The sequence below is a fragment of the Ptychodera flava genome, chromosome 7, assembly GCF_041260155.1.
Source record: "Ptychodera flava strain L36383 chromosome 7, AS_Pfla_20210202, whole genome shotgun sequence".
Lineage (NCBI taxonomy): Eukaryota > Metazoa > Hemichordata > Enteropneusta > Ptychoderidae > Ptychodera > Ptychodera flava.
Genome location: NC_091934.1, coordinates 17,485,557 through 17,493,080, shown reverse-complemented (window position 1 = coordinate 17,493,080; position 7,524 = coordinate 17,485,557).

Genomic DNA, 7,524 nt, shown 5'->3' with positions numbered 1-7,524 from the left:
GTGCGACTCAAAAATCATATACCACAAAAGAAATGCTATTTTTGGCTGTTGGTATTTACGTCCTGACAACTCTTCAGAGCAAATAGCATAGTGTGTGACGCTAATAAATGTAATCTTGGCAGGACGCCAGAACGGATAGACTTGATGATTACATAATTGATCTTGCAGTGACGCACATTCAGGTGTTGGAATATGTAAATTATGTCCCAAATATTTTTGACAGTCCACGTCGTTCAAAGGATGACATTTTTTCACCCGCTGGCAAAGCATTCATAGATTTGTGTAAAGGAATCGACATACAGTTTCTGAATCGCAGGGCTGGCAGTGATAGCGTTAGGAATTTTACCTGTGTAACAGCCTTGGGAGCCAGCGTTGTTGATTACGTCATCATGTCTGCCGAATTGTTCGAGTTTGTAAACGATATTAATATTACACCTCATACTGAATCGGATCACTTTGCATTAACTTGCACATCATTGTCTAATACCAATCATGACATTGTTTTTACTGCTGGAGGTGATGGTGAATTCGCAAAGCTTGTTCGTTACCGTTGTTAGAAAACAGCAAATCTACTATTCTAGAAAATGTCACTTCAGTTGCAATAAGAAACTTGCCTTAAAGAAATATGGCTTAGGTCAATAAGTAATTTAGCATTTCCGTTGCAATAAGAAACTTGCCTTAAAGTAATATGGCTTAGGTCAATAAGTAATTTAGCATTTCCGTTGTGTACTCTATCAAACACCCAAAAGTATTTCTTAGTGTCGTCACTTCGATTTCAAGTTTTATGTCGTGTAAAAGTTGAAGGGCATGCATTTTCTAAGAAGTAAAACTTGTCTTTGACAGAGACAGGCGCGTTTATCCTTGTGTGTCCTTAAAACAGATTTAGTCCAATCAATAGGACTAATTGCAGCATAAATTATTTCTTTACCATGATCTTTAAAAAGGTGTAACTTATGGCATATAAAAAGTATCGGAAAATCTAAGCGGTGCAAATAGGTAAAATTTGCATATATTCAAATTAGCAACATACTGCCTGAAAATGACTGCTATACTCAGAGTTTCTGCATGTAAACTTAATCCGATTGTCTTTTTTCGTTGCCACACAATTAAGTAAGGTTCATCAAGTTATTTACTAAAAGTCTAAAGCAATAATGTCATGCAAATTTACTTCTTTGCATATATAAGCTCAATTTTTCCATTATTTCTGACAAAATAAAAGTTGAAACTCATATAAACAAACTTTTTCTTTAGTTGTTAAATTTTTGGAGAATAATCAATTACATGTCAAAACAATATGAGATTGACTTAACTTGCATGCTTATTACTTTTATACGAAAATATCATTTACACAAATTGTCTCCTGAATACAATAGGACTACAACAGCTTCCATTGACTTCTTCTGGTTACTCAGAAATGCAACGAACAGAGATTCAATGTAGTACTTTGTAAACAAGGGAATCACAATTTATTCTTTGAATGTTCATTGGAAGTGTTAAATTTTTTTACGTCCATTGTCAATTCATGTAGTTTGGTCATTTTTCCTACACCGTGTTCGATTACAGTAAATTTTTTGAAGGAATCATTTTTTGCTTTTGGCGTTATTTTAAATAATGATTGTAATAATTAGTTACTAATAAGCTTACTTGGTTCACGACACTTGACAGTTGTGCTTGTGAATCATCTTTCCCATAAATGAACTATCATTAATATAACACAAACAGCATTTGAATCACTATGGTGGTGGTAGTGATTACAAGTGTTATGATGGTCATTATCATTATCTGAACTTTCTTCATCATCCTTCTTGTTCACATCTTCTTAATCTAGATGGTTAATTTGTTTACATAGAGCTAAAATCCTTTTGTTGATAACAGAAAGTCTAAAGTTTGCTTTCTGCAGGGCCTACTGAGGCTGCTGCAGTTCATTGCAGAACCTATGAGAATGTAGAAGGTTTACCTCAGTGAAAAGATGTGAAGCAATGATGATATAGTTGTACCGCCTATCAAATCTCAGATGTGCAAGTATCACTCATGGGTCCGTTTATGTCATTGACTTTCCATTTGCAGCTTATTACACTTTTGTATCATTACCAGTCAATCATTCAAGGAATTGACATTCTGGCCAATGGGGGTGAGGCTTCCATGAGATTCAAAATCACAGGATGACGAATACCAATTATATGATAATTTGATATCAAAAATTAGATATCTTAATTGATAAACTCATTAACGGGCTTCTGTGGTGCACTCCCTTCATATTTTGGGTTTCTTGTTTTACAGAAAGAGCAGCTAGATTTTGTAACATTATGAAAAGTATCTACATTTAATTTTACCAGTGATTTAGATTATCATTAGTTAGTCAATAGATGTTTTCAGTTTTTCTTCATATGCTATGCCTGTATACCGTGAGATTAAACAGAAAATCTCTATGTTCAGTCCATTGTACGAATTTATATTGATTTCTAATTGTTGTCTTCAAGAAATTTCATAATTTTGAGAAATGCAGTGTCCTTTGATCAAAGTAAAATCTTTTAGCTGTTTAAGGAACACCTTTGTTCATTACATATTTCCTGGCAATTGGCATTATTGTACTTCTATATCACCATTATCATAATAATTGTACTTCTATATTAGGCCAAAAAAAGAAATGTTTCTGGTCAGGTCTTTCTTTAAAAAATGGTGCGGCGACGCGAATTTTATTTTATTTTTTTCCCCTCAAGGGAGGGAGGAGGGTCAGTTTTAATGTTTTATCAATATAGTCACATATATACTGTTCATGCAGTCACTGATCATGCCCCCTAAAGAATTTTCTCTATCTCTTCAGCCATTTTGGTTTGGTGTCAGCCGCGGCCGCCGGCCACAAACAGAAAAAAAGTGTGACGCGCTGTTGTTTAAGTGACGCGCGCGCTGACCAGAAACATTTCTTTTCTCTTTTTGGCCTTATCATAAATTTCTGTACATGGCATTTACAGGCAAGTTGCATGCAGTCAAAAGTCTATCTGGTGTACCAGTGACCACATAATTTATTTATTTATTTATTTATTTATTTATTTATTTATTTATTTATTTATTTATTTATTTACTTATTTATTTATTTATTTATTTATTTACACTTTTATTGAGCGGCCGAGTTACTTGTACAGTAATTTTCATCGGGGCTCAAGCAAAATTACAATAATTATATCTACAAAGGAACATTCATTTTCACATAATCTTTCAAGTCAGATTTAAAGGTGTACAAAACAGTAGTTTGTCTGATTTGAATTGGTAAAGCATTCCACAGTTTGGCAGTACGGTATTGAAAGCTACGTTGACCATATTTAGAGAAGCATCTAGGTACATAAGAATCCTGGCGAGAAGTAAACCGTGTATGATGACTATGTACATCACTCTGAGCGGTAAACAAATCAGATAAATACTGTGGACCATACCCTTTCAAACATTTAAATGTTTCAATTGCGGTGAAGTAAAATATTCTATTCTTTGTCTGACAGACATGACATTAAGTAATGAAAATAAATCCACTGAAGGGAAATCAAACGGAAGTTCAAAAGGCGTACGTAGAGCTCTTTTCTGAAGTATAAACACTTTATCAATATTCTTAATTGTTGTGTTCCCCCAAACTACACAGCAATAATCAAGAATAATCTGGTCTTTAATTGCATTTTACCTACACTTAATTTTGGCTAGCATTGACTTGTTGCTCAGGAACAGTGTTTGCATAGGATAATTCAATCTAACTTGTTGTGTCAACACTTCGTCTACCTTTGAGAAATAATATTTGATTTCTTGCACCAAAGGTGTTCACCACATATAGCCTATGAGAAAATTATCTCCATAGCTCTCAAATACTGAAATAAGATTTTAAACTAAAGCAGAACTGTATGGTAAGGGAAGTCTTGTTAAAATGGTTGTGCAATATCGTTTAACCAAAGAGAAAAGATATAGAAATAGTTCAAAACAACTGTCTTTGTAACTGACCTCATAGATATACGGTCACAAAAATACAGGTATAGGACAACACAGACTGGTTGTCATTAAATGCCAAGTATTTCATTTTTTGTTTCATACATTTCGATGCCTTCATTTCAGTATCATGACATCATTTGCAATGAACATGGTATTGATTTCATTTAATATGCACACGAGGAATCGTTCAAAAATCGGTAAAACATGTTAAGCAATTTTGGTCAAAACATTTCAATTTAAATTTAATAAATTTTATAACATTCAAAATTTCAAGCATAGCATTAAAAATATTGAAGCATTTCCTTTAAAACCTTTTACCATTAGCCCTGTTACACAATGTACATCGTTTTAAACTTTGAGTATACATTTTCTTGGACCTTTATAATATTCAGGGTGAAGAAATAATTCATGTTCCAATTATCCTTAGGTTAAATTTATTAAATTATAAGTCATATGAAGAGAAAATGGAAGTGACATATCGGACATATTGGAGTCATGCAAATGAGAAATCTTTTTATTGCTGTAAGATATATTTGAAGTATTACCTGAACGTAAAACACAAAAATGATCATTAATAGTCATTACAATGTCAGCTTATCCCTTAAATCACTTTAGTAAATAGATTATCAGCATCAAGTTTGTACAGCGCCCATGTCCCAATATACATTTGCGTAAATTAGGTTTCTTATGCACAACTTCATTAAACTTCAAGTGTGTCATTTCCTTGACCCTACTACAATGTACGATGGAGAAATAGTTCTTATGCTCTTGATTGTTTGAACAGTATATATAGTCATTTGTTGGTCAAATAAAGGGAGAAGTGACATGATTAGAAGGGCACATTGGAGTTATGTTACGTTGGAAAAATGTTAGATGATATGATGCATTATATACACAAATTAATACATTAAATAATCAAATTGCTAATTTGCTCGGTACATTTTAAAGAAATCTTTCAACAGCGACGAATTTGTTCCCATAACTAAGTTTAACATTTGTGCAAATTATTTACTGTCTCACCTCTTACTCTTAGATTTTATTAGACTTTTTGTTTGCCATTCTTGGACCGTCCAAAAATACAAAGTGAGAACATAAACGGCTATTTTGTAGATTAAATAGATTTGATATTTAGTGAAATGCAGAGAAAGGTGGAACACAATGGCAGCCATATTTGATTTATGCAAATAAGCAATATTTCTAAGGCGATAAAATATATTCAAAAATATGGCCTGGACAAAAAATAAGATGAAGAAATACATTACTTGAACGTATTGCACCTATTACCTGTTTATATCGATGCAATATACGTACTGTTATACCTCTTAGATTGTATGAGACTTTTGGCACGTCATTCTAAGAACTCTCTAAATATACAGTGAAAAATTATTCTATTGCTTTGAGTAGAAGTTTACAAATAGCTATTAATTAGGGAAACAAAAAGGAAAGTGAAATGTTGTGGCGGCCATATTGCATTATGCAAATGAAGAATATTCCTATGACGACAAAGTATTTTCGTCAACATTGCCTAGACCTAAAATACGACAAGCCCTAAACCTGCATAAAATATCATGTTAAGCTAAATTAAGTAGAAACATTCAATCAGCGACAATTTTGTACCCACAAGTCCCCTTTTACATGTTTTATATGTATGCAAATCAGGCACTGTTTTCATTTCTAGATTATACTCAAAATTTAGTATTAGTTTAAGGACCTCTCTAAAATACTAAACTACGAATTGAAAAAAAATTCTATTGCACTCAGTAGTAGCTTTAAAATAGTTATTAATTGGGGAAATGCAAAGAAAAGTGAAGTGTTCTGGCAGCCATATTGGATTTATGCAAATGATGAATATTTCTACTGACGACAAAATATTTCCACCAACATTGCCTAGCCCGAGAAATAAGCAAATAAGCCCGAAACTTGCATCAAATATCATGTTTAGCCACATATTTTAAGTAGAAACCTTCTATCAACGACAAATTTTTACAAGCCTCCACTCAATTATCAGATTAATCTAATGTAAATATTATTTCCTTGATAAAATATTCAATGGAAAACAAAAGAATGACAAATTGCGAGTCGCAAGTGGCAAAATGTACGACTTGCTAATGGTTGAATCTAGCACTTGATTTAGCAGACCACGATGTATTTTGTGCTTCCTTCGACAATAATACTCTTTCAGACATTAACAGCGCTATTACTATCGGGGAAATTTCGAAGTGTATCGACGCCTTTCAGAACTGTAAGTCTCCTGGTCCTGATGGACTTGTGAACGAAATGTTTAAGAACTGTAATGATGATTTGAAACACTGTTTTTGTGAACTTTTTAATTTGATTCTTGCTTCAGGTGTATTCCCAGAGAGTTGGGGTAAATGTATTATTTATCCCCTTCACAAAATAAGACAATACTTTGATTTACCGACATTAGAAAAGATTACAAAAGTAGAAATTATCACTTGCCCGTGCGTGGCTTGCTACAATTCGTTTGTTTCAAACCCACGCCATGAATAAATTAAAATGATAACAACGGCCCAATTCTACGATTGTTTGAAACACAATAGAACATGCGGTAGCACGCAGAATACCTCCATGAGAAAAATTAGTTACTGGATAATTCTTTCAAATGTGTAAATGAGCGAGATCTTGTTGTCGAAACTGTGCTGGTATTTCGTGGCGTCAGCATTGTTAGAGTCCAAACAAAGAAACGTTGCAGCTTGATCAATCGCGTTCAAGAACGCTTATGTGTTATTAGCGTGGAATATTAATATTCTGCGCCCCAATTCGGAAGATTATGACATGGGCCAATTTCGAATAGAAATATGACCTCATTTTCAACAAAATACGTCCGTTCCCTCTGAGTTGAGGATATGACAAAGTACATTTCTTTAGAGAAAGTCTGAAACACGTGTGATTTAAAATTATAAAATGCATGATCGCTATTAACCTTAAAAATAATCCTCGCGTCTTTGGCAGGTAATAATTGGGCTCGTCTGACCTCGAAGAATAATAGTAAAGAGCGTGCAGGCATTCGGATGGCGGACTTTGTGCGTCTTCTTGTGACCATCTCTTGATTTGCCGTCAGCATTAGAATAGCTAAAGCCTGTTTGTAAATCTTACTAACAAGAAAAACACGCTGGCTTAGCGTAAAACGGAAATAGAGACCAAGCATTTGTGTTCCAAAAGTCTTTGCAAAATGACTATCAAATAGATCCTAATTCGTAGGAAAACGTGTGATTTAAAGTGTAACGGTTTCCCGGTAGTTATGTCGGAAATAGCTGGTAAAACAACGATAGTTTGATTATTTTTGAGCGGATTTTTGGTCGCGGTAGGTCCCTAAAAAATCGAGCTGTCGATGGGAGGTGGGAGGTGGGAAGTGTAATTTGGGTGGAAGCTTTTCGAAATATCGTCGAACAAAATTGCGACAAGCGTGCCGTCGGGCGTACTGTGGACGTTAGTCTACGGAGATTCTCATAGGTGTGGTGGCGGGGTTAAAAACGTAAAAGTCAAAGCAAGCCCGTAAAAGGCAGAAATCCCGTCCGAAAACCCACAACTATG